Raw genomic sequence first — 22,133 nt, 5'->3', positions numbered from 1 at the left:
GGGGGTGTTCAGGCCATGAGGATGGAGCCCTTATGATTAGTATTACTGCTTTCATGAAAGAGATACCCCAGAGCTCCCTAGCCCTTTCTGCAATGTGAGGATACAATGAGAAACATGCGACCCTGAAGAGGCTCCCCACCTGACTGTGCTGGCGCTCTGATCTCGGACTTCCAATCTGCAGAACTATGAGAAATACATGTCTGTTGTTTATAAACTCCTTAAGTCTCTGGTATTTTGTCACAGCAGTCCAGTGGACTAAGGCAAACCTCTATGTAGAGTGAAATTGTGTAATTCTCCAGATCGAAAATCAAGCAAGTATTAGTATTAAATTCCCTGATGAGGTCACAGGTTTCACCAAACTCTATTCATCAAAAGCCCAGACCACTGAAACATGACTGGTGACATAAGAGACACAGAACAAGTGGTTGCTGAGTGAACAAATGAATGAATGAACCAATGAATAAATGAACAAAGGACACAAGAACTGAGCTTTACTGCTGTCTAGCATTATGCTAGCTACTGCCATGTTTTTCTTTCTCCTTCCTATTATTAAACTACTGAAGTGCAGTGTAAGGTATTCCAATCAAATTTAATGTTTTGTTTTTCTCCAAGTTACATCTTGGTATTTGATGGCGTATTTCTTTTCCTAGTTTGAGGGTAGCTGGTTAGCAGGGGGTTACTTCTCACGGGGGCTGCCTGATAAGCAAGATGGCACACGCATACTGCCTTGGTCTGAGGTGATGAGGAAGAGAGGGTCCCAGAGGCAAAAGTGTTGAAGGCAGATGGGGGTACAGTGCTTCACAGAGGAAGAGGGGAGAAGACGATGCAGAAGGGAAAGTGGCTGGTGATCAAATAGAAAAAACCTAAAGGTTTTAGGATTGAAAGGGAGGGAGAAGACCAGGAAAGAACAGTGGATAGGAACAATGAAGTTGAGAAAACTGAAAGAGAAACTAAAAGATATAGATGGAGAGATGAGGAGAGACACTATCATGAAAAGCATATCCTCATCCAGTTGTATTTTGAAGATTCAGTCTTTATCTATCCTCAGTTAATGCTGTACTATACCAGTTTTGATTCTTTGTCCAAGAGCTAACATATAAAAGGTGATGTATTTTATAGCCCTTATTCTTGTGGGAGGGAGATGGCTTCTTCAGTAGGATGGTGCATCAATGTATACTCGTTATTATTCAGAGGTAATACAGGTCTCTTTGCCACAAAAGCTTTGGCCTTCTCAACTCCAAACAGTTCCATGAAAATAATGTTGAAACGATATGCTGTCTTTACATTTGTTACTTAACCTCTGACTTAACCCACAAGATTCCAAGGCAGCTTATAAGTATTTAATAAGACAAAAATATATCAATAATAAAACTAAGGGCACCTGGGTGGCTCAGTCAGTTAACTGTCTGACTCTTGGTTTGGCTCAGAATCATGATCTTGGGGCTGTGGGATCGAGCCCCACATCAGTCTCTGCACTCAGCAAAGAGTCTGCTTGAAATTCTCTCCCTCTCCCTTTCCCTCCCCCCTTTGCCTCTCTCCCTGCTTGTGCTGTCTCTCTCTCTAAAATAAATAAAATCTTTAAAAATAAATAAAAATAAAAACCCAGGTCCAAGGAAATACTATATTATTTGAAATAATGTTATAATATTATAATACAGAATAAAAAGTCAAGATGAAGAGAAAGTTATTTGCAAACTGCAGCTTTCTAAACAGATGAGACATGGATTTGGCTCCTAGTTTCCTAGGGGTCAAAAAGAAAAGGGAAACAACGAAATACATTATTTTCATTGTCAAAAGGGGCAAAGAAAAGGCACCAGTTACTTGGGAAATGGAAATTTTTTCTGGTCTTAGTTCTAAAACAAAATTCTCCTGAGGAGGGAGGGAGCATTTGAAATTTGGTCTCCAGAAGCTTCTGTAGTTCTCCCAATTATTTAGAGATTTGTGCTGCACTTGGGAATACCAACATAGGGCATTTATATTCCAAAAAATCAAATCAGGACACTAGCCTAAAAACTGTATTTCTCTTTGTTTTTTTTTTTCCACAAAGCCATTTCCCCCTCGATGATTCCTCTATCTTCTCCTTACACTTAGATATTACTTCCTTAGGACACATTAGAAGTGGGCAATTAAAGTGTCTAAAATGCTAAAACATGACAAATCTAGAAAATAATTCAAGAGTGGAGAAACAAAGAAACCATTTTTATCCACTGATCAATCTAGTCAGAGAGATGAGATTGACCTAAAAGTGAAGAAAATTACCAGGAGAAATGCTAGATTATCTGGTGAGGGATTGGGGGGCTACAGCAGCAAGGCCAAAAACCCTCCCACTGTGCAGACTAAGAGTCAACAATGGTTGGGTGTTATGAGGACAGGGTGACCAAATAATTTATCATCCAAACTGGGACACCTGAGAGTTAAAGACGGTGCCATTAATCATCACACCTGACAACAGGCATAAACCAGGGACATCTCAGCTAAATAGGAACGTATGGTCACTCTGTGAGCTCATCAGGGCTTTACATTCCTATTGAATAAATTGAATAAATTTCCTCATTATACCCCCCAATGATACATATAGGATAGAGAAGGCCAATAATACCCCCTTTTACAGAAAAGAAAGCACATGCCCAAGAGATTAGATAAGTAACTAATTCAAGTTTATAAAGAGAAATATCAGAGCAGAGACTCCACCAGGGTTTACTGACCCTTAACTAAATACCTTTCCACTAAATAATCTAATGACCTGGAACAGCCAGTTATCAGTGATGTGGACCTATCTAAGTTCTTTCTCTGTTCCAGTATCAGTGATAAAAATTGAAGACATTTTCAAATACAGGCAAAAAAACACCTTCCTTTATGCTTGAAATGCAAACATACCTGGGTTTATGTTTTGAGTATTTTGTACTTCTAAGAGGATTTTTTTTTTTTAACTGTTCCTGATATCACAATTTCCTTGTTACTTCATTTCAAGTAATCTAAATATAGGCAAAGATCCTGGATGAAAACAACACAGATGCATGACAACCTTAAATTCAAAAGTGTCATAAAATTTAATTCCGTTAACTCAGTTAATTCAGGCTCTCCATTTTACTACATTAACAATAATCTGTCTCTGTTCTCTGACCCTAAAATGAGTATTACTGTGCCATCACCTGCCCTACATTAAGCAGCAAATGATTAAAAAATGTTTTATGAAATTATTGGGTAATAAACAGTCACCTAATCTAGTTATTCTCAAACCCGGCTGTACATCAGAATCACCCGGCAGCTTTTTAAAAATATACTCTTCCATACTATACCCTGGACCTACTCGATCAGGAATCCAGAGAAGAAAAAATTTTAAACCCTTCAGGTGATTCTGAGATCCAGCCCTTCTAATCCCAATCCAACCCAAGACTTCCAAGGTAGACTTCCAAGGCGGGGAATACTCCACCCACCCGCAACCACACATCTGTCGTTCTTCTCTCTTTGGCAACCCACATGATTTCTTTCTATTGATTTTCTTTCTTCCACTCTGCAATGCAGTACTGACAAGCAGCTAAGGACCTGCACAGCGCAGGCAGGAAGCTGTAAGGCCAATCCTGTTCACTCTTCCCCCAACACCCTTATGAACATCTTCCGAATTAGCCTATGGAAAGATAACTGTCATAATCATAATAACAATAAAAACTGACATTTGCGAAGCACCTATTATGCCACTAGTTGTGCTAATTGCTCTGCATGATCTCAATCTCCACATAAACCCTTTAAAATGGGATTATTCCCATCCCCACATCACATTACTGAAGAGGTTAAAATAGCTTTCCCAAGGTGATACTGCTAGGAAGTGGCAGAGCAAGGACTCGAATCTAAATCCCAAGCTCTTCTCAATACACCCACCAACTAACCTAAAGCTACTGAGCCCCCTTTGCCTTCAGGACAGCTAGCTTCCATTCAGGTGTACATCACAATCCAGGACCTCACTGGGGCCTCAATGGGAAAAGAATCCAAAAAGCTCTTGGATTTTCTAGCAGACCAACCGAAATCTAAACATTAGCATCAGGAAAGGGAAGCAAAGATCCATTTCTGAAATAAAAACTGCTCTTTATAAAAGTACTTCTGGAAGGAATCAGCAGTCCTCCTGGAAAATGAAACATTTAGACTTTGAAGGTACATCAAAGGTGATTCTTCCATTGTGTAATTTGGGGCTTTCCTCTCTAGCTGGTTGGAGAGAAACAGAATTCAATATTCCAAATGCAATCTCAATCCCAACTATTTCTTTCTCTTTAAGTTGCTCCACTAAAGAAAAATAAAGAAAAAATGGGTTTCCACCTGGATGTGTATGACTGGTGGGTGGCCATACAGTTTAGTGTCCAAACTGAAAGACTTTTAAGAGTGAAAGTGGGGTGCTATTCATAAGACATAAGTGGAATTTATGGTCACCACATTGATGGCAGAATTCAAAGACAACAAAGAAGAAATCAGTTGCAAAAAAAAAAAAGAAGAAATCAGTTGCCATAAGCTCACTGAATACTAGGGCTCAGTTTGGTTCAATAAATAATAATCCATGTGCCTACTATGTGCCAGCTTCTACGCTAAAAGCTGGTATATGAAAACCAAATCCCTCCAAACCAGAAGGGAGAACTGACTGGTCATTCAACAGTTACAACAGGGCGCCTGGGTGGCTCAGTTGGTTAAGCGACTGCCTTCGGCTTAGGTCATGATCCTGGAGTCCCGGGATCGAGTCCCGCATCGGGCTCCCTGCTCGGCAGGGAGTCTGCCTCTCCCTCTGACCCTCCTCCCTCTTGTGCTCTCTGTCTCTCATTCTCTCTCTGTCAAATAAATAAATAAAATCTTTAAAAAAAAAAAAAAAAAAACAGTTACAACATGAAAAGCCAGCTGCAGAACAGTATGTATGACAGGATCCCATCTGGATGGATGGATGCATGGATGGATGCATGGATGGATACATGGATGGGTGGATGAAGTATACTGAAATGTGGTGCTGTGGGAGCAAAAAGCAGACTGCTCCTACTCTATTTAAGGGTGGATCAGGCATGGTTTCACAGGGGAGAGTATCCTGGAGTGGAGATTTGCAGGAAAATAGTAGATACGAAACAGGAGAAGAAACGGGTGGAAAGAGAGACAGCACATCTCATGCAGAACTAAAAGCATGTGTAAAGGGCACAGATTTAAAAGCATGCAGAGACCCTTCCATGAAAGGCAGGGTGGTATAGTACTTGTGTGGCAGTGGGGCCAGCGTGGGGCTAAAGTGGTGGGAAAGGTCGACCCTCAATGCCACGCTGAGGAGAAAGGAGTTTACAGTGAAGGTTAGAGGAAGCCAATGACTACTGCATTTGAGAAGGACCAATCTGTATAGGTCATCTTGGGCAAAAGGGAGTTAGAGGGCAGAAAGACCTGCAGTTGGGAGGCAATGCAATGGCCCAAATAAGAAATGATGTTGAGCCAAAGAGCAACAAACATTTATGAATCCTGTACCTCAGATAAGGGATTCAGAGATAAACAGAATTACTCACTGCCTTATGGAAAGTGGGGTCCAACCGAAGACAAATATAGGGACAATGATATATGAGACTGACCACAGATAGTTTGAATAAAAGGCTTAAGTTAAACAACAGAATGTTTTTTGACTCTAAACACTTCAAGAACGGCTGAAGAGAATGCCAACACAAAGTTTCGAAGTCATGAAGTCTTAGAACAAAGTAGAAATGAAGAGCTGGGGAGAGAAAACCTTTCTAAGACGGCATTACTCAGGATTGACCTCTTTTCTTAAATAGGTTTAAGGATAATGGAGAATATCTGGAATAATATATTTAGAACACAACTATAAAGTATTGCGACTTGGGGTATGTTGGGAGGGGGGAAGGAGTCTTTCCTGAGTACAAGATGACGCATAATACTATTCCATGAAAGAGATACCCGATTTCTAAACCTGACCCGAGTTCAAAACCCACTAATTGGCTATGTGACCTTGAGCCAATTATATTACCTGCCTCTCTTCACGTAAAATGAGAATAACTACGCCTATACCGTATAGGTTTGTGAAGAGTGAATGAATTACGATTCCTCGTGAAAACGGCTGACTGAACACAAGGGTCCAATTCCACCCCCTCTTGAAACCCAACTAAAATGTGTGTGTGTGTGTGTGTGTGTGTGTGTGTGTAAAACAGCAGGTATAGGAAAGCCTTTTTTTGCTTTAAGACCAAAACCACAAATATGGGAGGGGAAGAGGAGAGGAGAAATGTGCAAATGACTTTTAGAAGCTGGTAATTAGATACATGTATAGCAACATAACTTCGATAGCCCATGAGAATTGAATCCCATGCAGAGAGTGGAAAAGCCGAGAACCAAATAAATGTGTATCACAGAAGCCTCAAAAGTCACAGGAATTGGAAGCAGCAGCACGTGGGGTAGAAGAGGAAAGCTGGGGAGAGATGTCTGAGAAACAATTCTCTTGCCTACTCCACCCAGCAGAAGTCTAGACTAGCACTGTCCAATAAAATTCTCTGCAAAAATGGAAATGTTCTCTCTCTGCTCTGCCCAGTATGGTAGCCCCTATTCACATGAGGCTATTGAGAGCTTCAAATGCGACCAGGGCAAATGAGGAACGGACTTCTTAATTCTATATAATGTTTATTAATTTAAATTTAAATGGCGACATGTGGTTAGTGGCTATTGCATTTTAGGGCTGTGCAGGTCAAGAGGTTTATTTTCTGGACAGGATAAGACAGAGGATCCTGGGACTAGAGAGGCCAGGCAAAGCCCAGGGGACCTTCAGCACAGAGGCACTGTGTCTGCACACACACCGAATGCTTAGGGCTTGGATGCTGCAACTTCCACCCTCTTCCCCACATGGCTCCAGAAATGCTGGCAGCCACTCTCTGACCTTCCAGGCAAGAGTGAAATATGGTTTTCTGAAGAATGTTACCATCCCAAGAGAATACACCTAAAGATACCAACACTGGGGGCTCCCCAATTAATGGCCCATTCAAGTCACTCTTTAGTGAAGTTCAAAGTGCACAGGTCCCACACACATTCTCAGCCTTCTCCTCATGTTTAATCATAAACAGCCAGCCAAGATAAACCAATGTCTGAGGAAAGCCTCTAGCGTAGACAGGAACAAAAGCAACGCAGAATGAACAAAGATTATTTACAGAGAGGAGAAAACCTTAAAAAGTAATTAATGTCCTCAGATTGATAAAGAAACATATTTTAATCTACAAGACATGAATAAGATTCTTTTTAAAGTAACATTTCAAAGAAAAAAGAGCTCTTTATTAAAAAGATGACTGCAGAATTGGGGTGCCTGGGTGGCTCAGTCAGTTAAGCATCTGACTCTTGATCTCAGCCCAGGTCTTGATCTCAGTGTCGTGAGTTCAAGCCCCACGCTGAACTTAAAAAAAAAAAAAAAAGGATGAGATCACCGCAGAAATCAAAAACAGGACTGGAAAAGGGCCATCTGGAACTTTCTAGGTTGATGGAAATGTTCTAAACTTTGTTTTGGGTGGTGGTTACATAAGTGTATACAATTGTCAAAACTAAGTGAAATAAACATTTAGAATTGTGCACTTTACTGTGGGTAGACCATACTTTTATTTTTTTTAATCTCAATAGAAGGGTTTGAGGATAAAATCTGGGAAACTGCTTAACAAATAGTTTGAAAATGAGAGAGAAAACATAAGAAAATTAGGACAACGAATCAGAAAATAAAGGAGTTCCTAAGGGAAAGACAGAGAATGGAGGAAGAAAACCATCAGCAAGATCATTTAAGAAAGATTTTCCAGGACTGAAGGCTACCAGCTGTCCTACTGAAAAGGCCCCAAAATACAACGGATAAGAAGACCCACTGTATTACTGGGAACACTAGAAAAACAGAAGGGTCTATATGCATCCAAAAGAGAATATAACAAGCCAAATTCAAAAGATCAAAAATTGATCTTTTTTTTTTAATAATTGGGTAGCTTTATAACAGCTGCATGAAGCAAGGAGACAACTGAAAAATGCCTTCAAAATTCTGAAGGGAAACAATACCAACCTAAAAATCTATAACCCGCCAAATTATCAATAAAGTCTAAAGGAGAAATAAAGGCATACTTAGGTATTCAAGATCTTGAAAATTTTACCTGCTATGCACCTTCAAAGAATGAACAGAGGAGAAGCTCCATAATAAGAAATAAAGATTAAACACAGAGGACGCAAAGGGAATTCCTAGAAGGACAAAACAGAGATCTCAAGATGAGAGTTGCAGCCAGTCTTTGAGGACGATCCGTCCACACCTGGGTAGTTAGATGCAAGAGATGGATATGTTTAGGGCTGTCATCATCAAGATCCTCACAGACCACATCAAGGGACAGAATGCCAGATTCCTAATTAAATTTGGCTTCTCTTAATCATGCCCTGATAAAGTTCCTGTTCTTCCCTCATCTCTGAATCAGTAGACCATTTCACCACAGAGAAGTCTCCTGCTGTGGCCTACCCCTGAGAGCTAGGCGTAAGCCAGGGTGATCTTAGAAGTGAAAATAAAATATGGAGCAGCCCACTCCCTGTGACTATGGTACTACTTTCAGGCTCCCAACAGCTGGACCCATTGCAGTCCTCCCGACATCCCATGTCCCACAAATGTTCTCACAACCTTCCCCAGCGACTTTTCCAAAAGTCCCTGCAATCTCTCAACTCCAAATCCACACTTGACACAGAGCTTTTGTTCCAATCCAGGGGATTAAGAATTCAAACTAGGACCATTAAGCTCTCCTCTTGAGAATGATGGAGACACTGTCCTTTCCTTATACACCTGGATTTGTGCTTGCTTTAGGGACATCTACACTGGAAGAAAGGGACTGATTAACACAGAGATTGGGCTGGTTGATACCTCAGAGAGGACTGCAATGAGGAGGGGTACTTGGAGAATTCAAAAATACTGATAACGTTCTACTTCTTAACTGAATGGTGAATACATTGGTATTTTTCTGACTACACATACGTTTCACATACTCTTCCATATGTTTAATACATTTTTCAATTTAAAAAATTCCCGCCCCCGTACGCCTGAGTGGCTCAGTCGGTTAAGTGTCTGCCTTCAGCTCAGGTCATGATCCCAGGGTCCTGGGATCGAGCCCCACATCGGGCTCCTTGCTCAGCGGGGAGCCTGCTTCTCCCTCTCCCTTTGCTGCTTCCCCTGCTTGGGCTCTCTCTCTCTGACAAATAAAATCTTTAAAAAAAAAAAAAATCCCTCCCCAAAGGATTAAATGAGCCTATATATTTAAAGCTCCTAATACAATGAGAGATCTTTATTAGGTACTCGTTAATTATCAATTACCTATCTTATCCTCTACAGTTATCCAAATCCTGAGCTTTTTTTAAAGACCATCTTGAATGGCAGCAACCTTTTGAAGCCCTGACTATGCAATAATCCTCTTGACTTTTATTGCCAGTTTGTGTCATTATTTACTGGCAATGTAGGTCTCCTTAGCTAGGTTGAGAACAGAAATTTATTTTTTAAAAAAATAATTATTTGTGCTAATGATTGTTTCTTTCAGCCTTCCATCCTCCACTATAAAACACAATGGTGGCCCTGAGTCAAATGGGGGTTCTTTGGCACACTAGATCCTCGGAAGAAAGTCAAGTTCTTAGATGAGGTCCTTCCATGACTCAATGCCTTCCTACTCACAGCATCTACCTAGCACAGGGCCTGGCACAGAGTAAGAACTCAAATGTCTGTTGATAATAAATGAAATCCGAAGAATAAAGTTCTAAGAAAAGTGACAAATATGACTAACCTGAAAAGTAGTCCCTTATGGAAAGGGAAAGTCATTGTAATCATTCCTGGTTAAATGAAGCAAGCAAAAATCTTAAGCATAAAGAGGTCGTATAATATAAAGGATAATCCTTGAAAATTATTTCCAATTCTGACTAAACTAAACAAACCATGAGTTTTAAATGGATTAAACTGGGGGTAGTGGTGAAGGGGGCTTCTTACCCAACACAGTGACTAAATTTTCTGGGAGTCTATCTCCCGGCTGGCAGTGTCAGGTGCACTGAGTGAGTTCTAATCCTGCCTCTGCCATAATCTACCTCTGGGTCTTAGACTAAGTCAGGTAACCCCTCTGGGCCTCAGCTTTCCCCACTGCAAAACAAGTGGGCAGAACACATGTCCATGAAGCTCTCTGAAAGCCAATAGGGTTGTAGGAATCATATATTCCTACTTTCTGTTCTCTGATTCACTAGGAGTCAGAGCAGTACACGGAGACATGTACAATGCAAATCTGACTCTAATATCCCACGAGTTTCAAATTCAGGTGCTTTCACACAGAGTTTAAGTTCTAAAAGTTTTTTATAAATGCTATGCTTTAAGACAGTTAAATGCAGTGACTATTAACCTGAAAACTGCTAAAGCCAAGGAAAATAATGTAAGTTGAACCCATGCCCATCTCTATTATGATTCCATTTTTTAAAGTAACTCATAAATGTGTATGACTCACACAGCTGAATATATTGTGATGTTCCTTTATCATTTTATCTTCCGGTGCCAGTAATCCCACATTACAGAGTGCCAAAACCCTTTAATAAGTATAGCATGTACTTCTGGTCATACTCCAAAAACTACCACAGGATTGTTGCATTAGGGAAAAACTCCAGTGAGGATTTCTGGGCTTTGGAAGACAGGACCCCCAGTGAGATACCCAAACTGGGCATGACTTCCCTCACTTCTCTATGCATGGCCACTTTTGATACTTGAAACAGTAACAACAGTTATCCTTTAGGCTTATATGGCCCTTTTAAGTTTACACAGAACTTCCACATCTATTAACTTAGCTGATTCCCAGTGACCCACTAGAGTGCTTACGGCAGACGTTACTGCACCCATTGTAACAGATGAAGAAAGAGGCGTCCAGAGAATTTAAGTGACTTGCCCAAGGGTATCCAGCTAGCAAGTGATGGAGCTGGGACTTGCACGCAGGTCATCCAAAACCAAAACTTGGGCTCTTCTCACCAAACTGCTTTGTGACTAGGGACAAGAAAACAATGGATTGAAATGAAACCTGTTGGAAACTCTTGTGATTTTACTTATGGAAATAGTTCAATCTTTTGTAAACTTTACTTATGAGAGTAGTTCAATCTTTTGTAAACAATGTAGACCAAAAAAAGGATTTTTAAACTTCCTTCTCCCTTTCTTTAGTCCCCTTGCTGTGGGTTGCTAGAGTTCTCACCTCTACAAAAGGGTCAGCTAGAAAAAGCCCGTATATAAAAAAGCTACTACCCCTCACTTGTCCCAACCCCCAACATCACCAGTGAGTGAATTCGTCTACTTCCCAAAAGAGCAAAGAAGTGATGGAGCCCAAATGAGAAGCAGGCCTAGTGACAGTTCCATGGCTAAGTCCACCCCAGTTCATCCCCATCACCTTTGTTTCTTATCCCTCCCCACAAAGTGGGGCAGGACAGTCTGAGAAGTTCAGAAGGGCAGGGGAAGGGGAGGCTAGGGAAGAAATCCCAGAGGTGGGGAAAGGGCCCAGTTAGGATAGGAACTGAGTCAGCCTACCCGTTTGGACTGGACCCTGATGTGCCCCCTCTTCCATTCCCAACTGAGAAGACAATCCTGGAGATGAACTCTCAGAATAGAAACTGCTGGTTATAGCATGGCTTCAGTCAATGGAGGCAAGGAGGAATTAAGTAATTAGCCTCAAACCACAAAGCAGCACGGGGCCTTCAATGTTCTCTCACACACAGACATTTAGACACATGATAATCCTTCCCAAGAAACACGGCTTCCCGTAGTACTTTCAGTGACAAAAATTCCTTAAGCAGCCAAAGATGTTGTTAGGTTCCTCATTAGATCGTCTTTAAGAAAAAAAACAAAAACAACAAAAAAAACTATTATATGTCCTCCCTAGTGGAGAACAGCTAACCAGACCATGCCCACTTAAAAACAAGATTTGTTTCATTGAACTGACAGTTTCATTGGCAGCTACAACTAACTTCATGAGAGTGGGGGGCACAGAAATTCACTCTGTATTCTCACCTTTAATTTTACAAGGGCTAGACTCCCCTATCAGTTTATTCAGCCAAGTTTTTAAGAAGTCACAATGAGGGAATTTCCAAAGCCCATCTAACATCACTATATAAATACTGATCACCTAGGCTTCTCTGTTTACAAACACTTTTTAAAAAGCAGACTAGTAACAATATAAAAAAATCTCCCTTACCCTTCGCCACTTCAAACATTTAGTATGATTTAGGTTTTTGGTTAACCATGCTAGTCAAATGCTTTAAGTTGCTAAATTACTAACTGGGCTGGAACTTTCTAACCATACCTAATTTAAATACAATCACAGATTACATGTCGGACACTTAAAACAAATCTCCATACTTGGGCCAAATGAGATCTGCTTTATAATCTGGGTAGAAAATGGTGAGTAAACAAGCTAATCATGATCACCATCTCCATAGCAAAGATATGGAAAAACCTTAAGGAGAGGTTCCTGGCATCACTCAAACCGGAGTTTCAATCCTGGCCCTGCCACTTATGAGTTATATGGGGTGGGCACTTGAGCTTCTGAGCTCAGGTTTCTGCATCTGTAATACCAAGTCCCTTTCATCTAACTGTTGCCAAAACCCAAGCACAAAGGAAATCATACATTAGGTACTAAATAAAAGATATCCATTAATTCCTATATGTAAATTCAGAATACAAGGCAATGTAATTGCTGGGGTAATAACAGCATGGAAATCCAGGGTAGAAAACACTTACAGCTTTTTTTATACTCGACTCTCCTCCCTTCGGGGTCCACCCTGATCCAGCATCCTCCTCCTCCACCACCTTTCTCCATCAACTCTGGCCTACAATGACTGGCACATAATATAATCAGCACTTAATTAAACATTTTATTATTTTTCCAGGATTGCTACTAGGCTAGTCTCGACACCTACCCATTTAAGACCTTCAGGGAAAGAGTTCTGTTTTTGTAACTTCCAGTCTCGTTACCCTTTCATTATTCTCGCTGATTATAAACTACACTGAGACCACAGCGATTACACAATGCCATTTAATGAGAATTATGAAAGCTTCAAAATGTCAAAATCACTCTTGAACACTAACAGATAACGTTAACATTTGAAATGAGCATTCTGACCCCTCTCTAAAACCACTTTGGTTCAGCTCACATGGAGACCCTCCCATTTGCTGGCTGTGGTGAATAGAACACAAGTCAGAATCCCTCCAGCTAAGATTCTCAGGTGCAGGGTGCTGGGGACGAAACCACTGTAACCACTTCACATCCACTCAGATACACCCATTTGCTAGACCTGCAAAACCATCAGCTAAAAACAACTCTTTATGCAAGTGAGTTTGGAATCAAGGCTATACATACTATGACTTAAACTGGAGGTTGAACTCTCCCTAGAGACTTCTCTGCACATTATCAGGTATAATTGACATGAACTGATAGGAAACCAGTGCACCAGACATTCTCCTTCACCTTTTTTTTTTAATTTATTTTTAATTTATTTATTTGACAGAGAGCGAGAGTGAGTGCATAAGCAGGGGCCGCGGGAGAGAGAAAAGCAGGCTCCCCACTGCGCAGGGAGCCTGATGACGGGCTTGATTCCAGGACCCTGGGATCATAACCTGAGCCAAAGGCAGATGCTTAACCGACTGAGCCACCCAGGCGCCCCTCCTTCACCTTTTTCTAAACATATATTTTGTACTGTTCCCTTTACTACCCTGAAATGTAGTAAATATATTCACATGCAAAATTTCAAAAGAATCAATATGATACCCAAACTATAAAGGAGAACTTAAAGAAATTTATAAGAATCTGTATTTCCAACATGTAATTCCTGTCATATGTCCATTAGAAGACATAATCAAGTAGTCTAATATTCGCACCAACAGCAGAATAGCCATGAATGCAGTAACTACAAATACAGACGATACTAGCAGGTTCTTCTTGGTGACACAAATACAAGCACCCCCACATCGGTAACATGATTTATAAAAATGGTGAAGAGCTTTTGGTAAAGTTCCAAACAAAATAAAACAGTATCTTTCTATAGTAAAATATATCAAATTTATTTTATTTATTTTATTTTTTTATTATGTTATGTTAGTTACCATACAGTACTTCATTAGTTTTTGATGTACTGTTCCATGATTCATGGACAATGTATCAATTTATAAAGCAGTTTCATTCCTAGAAAATTCAGGTTATATCAAAATAATGCAAAAATTACTTTATATAAAATAAAATTAGATTCTAGGCTCATAAAATTATAAGCAGGTTTCTCCCCCTATAAGAATGTCTGGAGAGACATTTGAAAGTCAAGTAGGCTATTGAAAAATTCTTCTTTGCACAGCACTGTCCCTATGCACATTAAAGGAAAATCACTGGGGCACCTGGGTGGCTCAGTTGGTTAAGCGACTGCCTTCGGCTCAGGTCATGATCCCGGAGTCCCGGGATCGAGTCCCGCATCGGGCTCCCTGCTCAGCGAGGAGCCTGCTTCTCCCTCTGACCCTCCCCCACTCATGTACTCTCTCTCTCTCTCATTCTCGCTCTCTCAAAATAAATAAATAAATCTTTAAAAAAAAAAAAAAAAGGAAAATCATTATTCCTGGCCATTCCCTCTAAATGCCAAAGGTACCCACCCCACCATCAACCAACAAAATCTCACAGAAAGTCACTGAACCAGCTGTGATGAAGGGTGCTGCTCTGAGCCAAGTGGCATCTTAACCATCTCTGTCTTTCCTGTACGGACCTTAGAACTATACTTGGCTCCTAAGCAGGTGCTCAGTCAGTCTGAGGAATTGCATGGTATTTCTTCTAAAATTCATTCTTAGGTAGCAGAAAAGCAGAGTCAATATTTTCAGTCAATATGAAGATGGCATCTACTGAACTGGAAATGTAAAACTGCTGACATTTCACTCACTATCAGAAACACTTTAAAGGATGCTATTGTTCCTGACCCAGAATGACAACCTAAGACTAGGACAGCAAATACACATTGGGGCATGATGTCCCACTGAGCCTGGGAATGGCTTTAAAATCCATCTCAACATGGCTCCAATGAGTCCTGCCAACTGTTTAGGTTTCCTAACTTCAGAAATATGGGAGAAGGCAATTAGTAGCCTCAAAAAAACTTCCTGTGCGTATTTAGAGCCTTCCACACCCTGCAATCTAGTAACTTCCACTACAGTCATCTGAGTACTTACAATGTGCTTCAGGTACCTAGTACTAAATGCTTATTTGACCCTCATTCAACAATATGAGTTGGTATAAATCTCTACTTCACAGGAAACTAAATGAGGCCCAAACACAAAGTCCAAGATCAAAAGCTAGAATCAAAGCCCAAATTCCAGCCCAGCTATCCAGCTCCAAAACCTGTGCTAGTTATCTGTCTGCAACTACCTATAAGACCTGTCTGAAGGAGGGGGGTAATAAAGCTTCCTACTAGAGTGGTACTTCTCTGCGTGGACCCAGGCAGTGGGCAGCCCCTCTAAGCGGACAGCCAGACAGCATGTCAAAAGCCAAATCAAAAAACCCCTCTCTCTCTCACTGACTCAGCCAGAGGCCAATCGGAGACTTGGGAGGAGTCCCAAATTAGATCTTTAAACCAAGGTTTGGGCACCAGGAGACCACATTCCGTAATATATATAAAGATCCAAACCTTAGGATGGCATCAAGCCCTGCTGAGTGTTGGCTCCGACCTGTCATCACTCGGCCTATAGCTGGATCCTGTCTCTCTCCTCGGGAGGGCCAGTGCTGTTGCCCCATGGCCGACTTTCCAAGCTCTGAGCAAATGCTAGATCTCTGTTCATCCAGTAGCTTGGAGGAGATGCCCCCCTACCTGTTCTGCATAGGTGAGTCCTGCCCATCTTTCAAGGTCTACAGTGACCCCACTTCAGAGCCTTCACAGCACTCTCCTACAGCACAGCAGGCAGCATACTTGTCCCTTCCCTGGAGCTTCAGTTCCTTGCTTCCTGCCCCACTCCACCCTCAATCCTAACACCACCACCACCACCACGGCTGCCGCTGCAGCAAGGAAAGTCCACCTAATGAGTGCCCCCCGATGTGCCAGTCACTCTACAGACATTATCTCCTTTAATCTACATATTAGTTCCAATTGCACTGATGAGGAAACGGAGACCCGGCATTATTCAGCTTCCCCTGGCATTACACCAGAGTGGATACCAGCACAGTGTGGACTCAGGACTGCCTATGTTTGAATCCCTGTTCTACCATTTACCAGCTGTGACATCTTGGGTAAGTTATGTAACCTCTGTGCCTCAGTTCCTCATCTGTAAAACAAGGATAATAATACATACTTCATAGGATTGTTCTCAGCATTTAAAGAGTCAACATATGGGAAGCACTCAGCACATGCCTGGCACACAGCATATAGACGAAGTATTCTCCACTGTTATTATCGGTGCTGCCTCCAACCTGGTCTCATACTATGCTCCAAGTCCATACTTTGAGGGCCTCAAATATACCAAACTATTACCCACCTTTGTCCAAGCTGCCTTGACTGCTCTTTGCACACCAGCTCCTACCATTCTTTGAGTCTGATGATGTGCTTGTCTCAGAGGAATATTCCCTGACAAACCAGTCCAAGATGATCCTGATCATCTAGGCCCTGCCTCCAGTGCCCTCCTCTCCCTTCCCCCACTCCTATCCGCCCCTTACTACACCCTTGTTTATTTTCCTTAGAGCACTTAACACAACCTAGAATTCTGTCACTTACGGTAACCTGGTCTGTGTATTTGTTTGGGGTCCACTGCCCTGACTAGGGATGAGGGAAAGACCCATGTCTGCTTTCTCAGTATTATATCTTCTTCATCCAGCCAGAACCTGGTGTATAATGCATGCTAAATAAATACTTGCTGGTACCTTGCCTGCTTCTACAGTTAAGTGTTCAAGTAGCATCTGCTGAACTAATAAATGACGAACTATGGAATCCTTAAGTTAATGCTGGATGGTCACTGCTGCTACAATGGCAGTCTGCAAGGGGCAATTTTCTGTATTTGTCAACTCTGAATTATCAGTCACCCAAAACATCTATTAAGCACCCACAATGAGCAAATCTGCATGTTCTCTGTAGAAGGCAAAACAATAAAGTCACTGTATGTGGCTGGAAGACTAAAGACTAAAGACGGCAATCCTGCCAAGAGTGCCCAACTGAGGGGAGAGAGTGACAGCTGAAATCCCACCGCTTTCTTTCTAGTGGCCAGGCCACACTGCCAGCGCAGGCTGTTCTCTTCTCACGAAGGCAACAGATCAGCACCAGCCCTGGGGAAGGCCACTCTTTGTTCTTAAGGCTGGGGCTCTGCACCATGGGATTTTAAAGGAACACAAGACACTACTTAAGAACACCCTCCCAGGGCCCCTGAAACAGCCTGTCAGGGTGAAAGCAATGCATTCCATGAGATGCTTATGAGAAAACAAAAACAGGGAGGGGCAGCCAGTCAGGTCACTCCCACCTTTTAAGTCAGACAAGTTGATCAGATTAGCTACTGTTAACTTGTCAGAGCAGAGAAGCCTGAAAGTGGAGTGCTGAGAAGATGAAGCTTTCATACAGCAAAAGGTGGTGAGAAAGAGTCACAACAAGGAATACTGCCAGGAAGGGCGGGCTCAGTCTGGAGACCCCACACTTCGACTTCACCCTCTGACCTGAAGCTAGCTCTCATGGTGTCTAGTATGTGAGTGGGCACACGGGAGTGCATGCACGGGCCTACACACAGGTGCAACACAAGGGGGAGGAGGCCATTTCAGTTTCCCGGCTTCCTGCCCCACCAGGACGTCCTAACTGTTCAGCAGAGAAAAACCACATTGAGAAGCATCTAGAGACCGGAGGATTCCTCTTCTCAGCTTTCCCAGTAACTTGCAGAGTGACCTTTGGAAAGTCACTTCCCCTCTTTAGGCCTCAGTTTCATTTTACAAATGAGTGAGGCTGTACTACTGTATTACAGACAAGAATTTTGAAGCTATGTTCTAAGTAATCCAAACCCCGTTCTGAGTGCTACAAAATTCTGGGGGGCAAATATACCAAATTTCACTTTTCAACTATATTTTAACAATTTTTGAAAGTATAGTAAACCCGCACAAATTCAATTTTATAGCAAATTTTAACCCACTAAAGATCACCAATGTGATATTCTGCAGACCTCAGAATAAAGCCTGTCTTATCAATCCTGAGCTTATATTTGAACATCTTATAAATATGTCTCTGATCCTGAAAGAAACTGGAACTCTATTCTTTTTTTTTTTTTAAGATTTTTATTTATTTTAGAGAGAGAGAGAGATTTTGAGGGGTGGAGGGAGACAGAGGGGAGAGGGGAAGAGAGAACCCCAAGCACACTCCACACTGAGGACAGAGCCCAACGCGGGGCTCGGTCTCATAACCCCAAGATCATGACCTGAGCGGAAATCAAGAGTCGGTCACTAAACCGACTGAGCCACCCAGGTGCCCCCCGGAGCTCTATTCTTTAAACTCAGACCCATACTTGTCTGCCCCCTTAAAATTGTTCAAGCAAGTATACTACTATAGCATACTCACGGCATACTCAATCGAATGCCAGATAAATCTCAGGCACATCTGCTGGGCTTACTTACACTCACAGAGAAATAGTCAGTTAGGCAATAACAAGTGAATTCATAACAGGTTGCACTGGAATAAAAAGAGTGAGCACACATTATCATCAGTCTTGCACTATTTTATAAAGAATGAAAACATTTGTTAAACAGTTGTGATTCTACTTTGGGATAAAAGATCTCCCTATTCTTCTTTCAGGCTTCTGGGTCAATTTAATTGAAGAGTATCCTGAAACTGCAAGGTAAGTTATTAGTAAACTATCTGCAATTACTTATTCATGTGAATCAGATTTTTCCATACTGCAACCAAAACTAAATTCAGAAGTAAATTAGGTAATAAAACTGGAAGATGACTGGGACTGCCACTCTAAACTCAACTCAAAATTCAGTGCCCATAATCAGATTCACTGTTCTCTTAACTTCAGCATAATTGTTATGATACTGGTAAGTTACGATACTGTATGTCTGAATTTATAAAATTAGTGTCTTCAGTACATTGAGGTTCCATGTGGGATTAAATTTGAAATAGCGTTCCCTGGGGGCGCCTGGGTGGCTCAGTTGGTTAAGCGACTGCCTTCGGCTCAGGTCATGATCCTGGAGTCCCTGGATTGAGTCCCACATCGGGCTCCCTGCTCGGCGGGGAGCCTGCTTCTCCCTCTGACCCTCCCCCCTCTCATGAGCTCTCTCTCTCTCTCATTCTGTCTCAAATAAATAAATAAAATCTTTAAAAAAAAAAAAGTAAAGAAAAAAGAAATAGAGTTCCCTGGCTTCTAAAGAGTCAAAAACCGCCATACGAGATACCATCAAAGTCCCCTTCAAGCTCCAACATTCATAGGGGAAGGCAAGTTCTAATTGGGTCTGTATTATCTGCCCACCCTGCTTATCCACACTACAACCCCCATAGGGAGGGAGGGCCTGAGCAAAATACCCCCTTTCTGCTCCCTGATCTGTCAACAGTAAGGTTCTGTACACCTGGGGCAGCTGTCTACCCTGCAGCATGCCATCCATCAACATCCCCACCGCATCCCTGCCAGCCCCAGGATGAAGGCCATTCAGCTCACCTGAACCATGTGGTGGACACTCAGCTATTTGGCACAAAAGGACTTCTTGTGCCCTGAGAGCTCAGGCCAACATTCAGAGGGACACTCAACTTTTAACATTACTGTGAAGAGAGCACCTCTTTTTGTATAGGGCCCACCTTCCCTCCCCCCATCTCTGCCTATCAAAAATCTGTTCTCTGTACTGCTGTGGAGAATGGCAAATTGCTATAAACTACCTAGAAGCAGTCTGATAATGGAATTAGAAGACCTAAAAAATAGGAACCATGGGACTCTCTGAAATATATTCTAAGAAAACATAATGTATGCACACAGAGATTTTGCTATAAAGCTATTAATCACAGTATTGTTTACAGTAGCAAAAACTTGAAAGCAACCTCAATGTACAAAAAAAAAGGATTTTAAAAATGGGATATCCAAAAAAGAATGTATCAATTCTTTTTTTTTTTTAAGATTTTATTTTTTTATTTGACATAGAGATAGAGCACAAGTAGGCAGAGCGGCAGGCAGAGGCTGAGGGAGAAGCAGGCTCTCTGCTGAGCAGGGAGCCCAACGTGGGGCTCGATCCCAGGACCCTGAAATCATGACCCAAGCTGAAGGCAGCCGCTTAACTGACTGAGCCGCCCAGGCACCCCAAGAATATATCAATTCTACCAATAATAATAATAATATCCACATTTTAGAGCACTTACTATACACTGGATCCTCTGACAACGTTCTTTAATCCTATTTAATGCTCACACCAACTCTTTGAAGTAGATATTACTGCACTTTATAAATAAGGAGATTCATAAAAGAAATAATTTAGCTGAAGGCTACCTATCCAGTAAGTGTCAGGGTCAAGTTCAAACCTAGCTCACTCACTCTTGTATCCAACAAAAGCATTTAAGCATCTACTAACCTGCCAGCATGGTGCTACTTGCCAGCTCTGTCACCGGAGCTTCTATTTTTAACTTTTTTAAAAAACTTTTTTCTTTTTCTTACTGTGCTAAAAACACCTAACATAAATTTACCCTTGTAACAATTTTTAAGGGTACATTATGGTTTTGTTCACTATATGCATACTGCTGTTTTCATCTTCCATGACTGAAACTCTATAACCATGAACAACTCATTTCCCTTGATGTTGAAAAACGTTTTGTTTTGGATTAATTTTATTTATTTATTTTTTTAAAGATTTTATTTATTTATTTGAGAGAGAGAATGAGAGACAGAGAGCATGAGAGGGAGGAGGGTCAGAGGGAGAAGCAGACCCCCTGCTGAGCAGGGAGCCCGATGCGGGACTCGATCTCGGGACTCCAGGATCATGACCTGAGCTGAAGGCAGTCGCTTAACCAACTGAGCCACCCAGGTGCCCCTGTTTTGGATTAATTTTAGATTTACAGAACACCTGCAAAGACAGTCTAGAGAGTCCTGTATGCCTTTGTTCAGCTTCTCCTCACATTAATGCTATGGCTTTTTTTTTTTTTTTTTTTTTTTTTGGCAAAATGGAAAAATCATTGATTCCATCATCAAATAATCCCAACAGCCCAACTATGAGGCAGGAAGTAGGTCTGGCCGGGGAGGGGGTGGGGAGCCTCAGCTGGGCAACCACACACCTCTGCTCCCCACTGACTTCTGACTCTGCGCCACCCTCTACCCTGCACCACCCCCAGGGCAAGGGAAAAGAATGAAGAAAACTACCACAAACCAAAGTTCTCCCTCCCAAGAAGAAGTTTTAAGCGCCTGCTGATGGATCCTAAAGCCACAGAAAAAGTTATGATTTTTAAATGAGTACAGAATCTCAGGGAAATCTCAAATAAGAAAGAATAAGGGGACACCTTATTCTTACGTGGCTGACTCTTGACTTCAGCTCAGGTCATGATCTCAGGGTCATGGGACTGAGCCCCACATAGGGCTGCACGCTCAGCTGGGAGTCTGCTTGAGATGCTCTCCCTCTGCCCCTCCCCCCACTCACGCACTCTCTAAAATAAATAAATCTTTAAAAAAACAAAACAAAGAAAGACAAGGAAAATAAACAGAAGTAAACACGTTAGCTATATGTATCAGGCATCATGCCAAGCCTTTTACCTATACTTACTCATTTAATCCTGAACCATACCAGAAGGTGGGTACCACTATTACTGCCCACTTTACAGACGAGTAAACCCAAGTGCAAAGAAGTTCAGTTCTACTGAAAGTTCTGCAGCTAGTAAAACACTTCCCTTGCCTGGGAAGAGGGAGAACATAGGGCTCCCACCACTCTGCTTTGAATTTGTAAATTCCTAGATTCCCGGACTCGGGAAGCTATTAATAACCACGGCTATCATCCAAACATCAGAACTGACCAATCTCCAGCTCAGCAAAACTGTTTGCGAGTGCAGCATTTTTCGGGCCCTGAGTAGTCTTCATAGAGTGATGTATCACTCTCTGTACATGTTCCCAGGGGAAATGAGGAAACTTCTGAGGGACTTGCACAACACTGCCTAAAAGCAGATTCCAAAAGGCTCTTCAC

The 22,133-nt window shown here is 41.8% G+C and overlaps 1 protein-coding gene across 4 annotated transcripts in view; it reads right to left on the bottom strand.

The window, feature by feature from the left end:
* The window catches only part of JAK1 (Janus kinase 1), a 124,624-nt gene that overhangs the window by 70,407 nt on the left and 32,084 nt on the right, over positions 1 to 22,133 (bottom strand). Inside the window, exon 2 of one of the 4 annotated variants that reach the window (XM_064589020.1) lies at positions 10,911 to 11,005. The exons of the other annotated variants lie outside the window; for them this stretch is intronic. The gene's annotated coding sequence lies outside the window, so the exon portion shown is untranslated. The remainder of the gene's footprint in view (positions 1 to 10,910; positions 11,006 to 22,133) is intronic. 4 annotated transcript variants of the gene reach the window in all.

This window comes from Mirounga angustirostris, unplaced genomic scaffold (genome assembly GCF_029215605.1).
Source record: "Mirounga angustirostris isolate CCGP_5_RB_7025 unplaced genomic scaffold, mMirAng1.0.hap1 SCAF_4, whole genome shotgun sequence".
Classification (NCBI taxonomy): domain Eukaryota; kingdom Metazoa; phylum Chordata; class Mammalia; order Carnivora; family Phocidae; genus Mirounga; species Mirounga angustirostris.
Note: the sequence above shows the minus strand (reverse complement) of the source record. Positions and strands in the feature narration are given on the sequence as shown.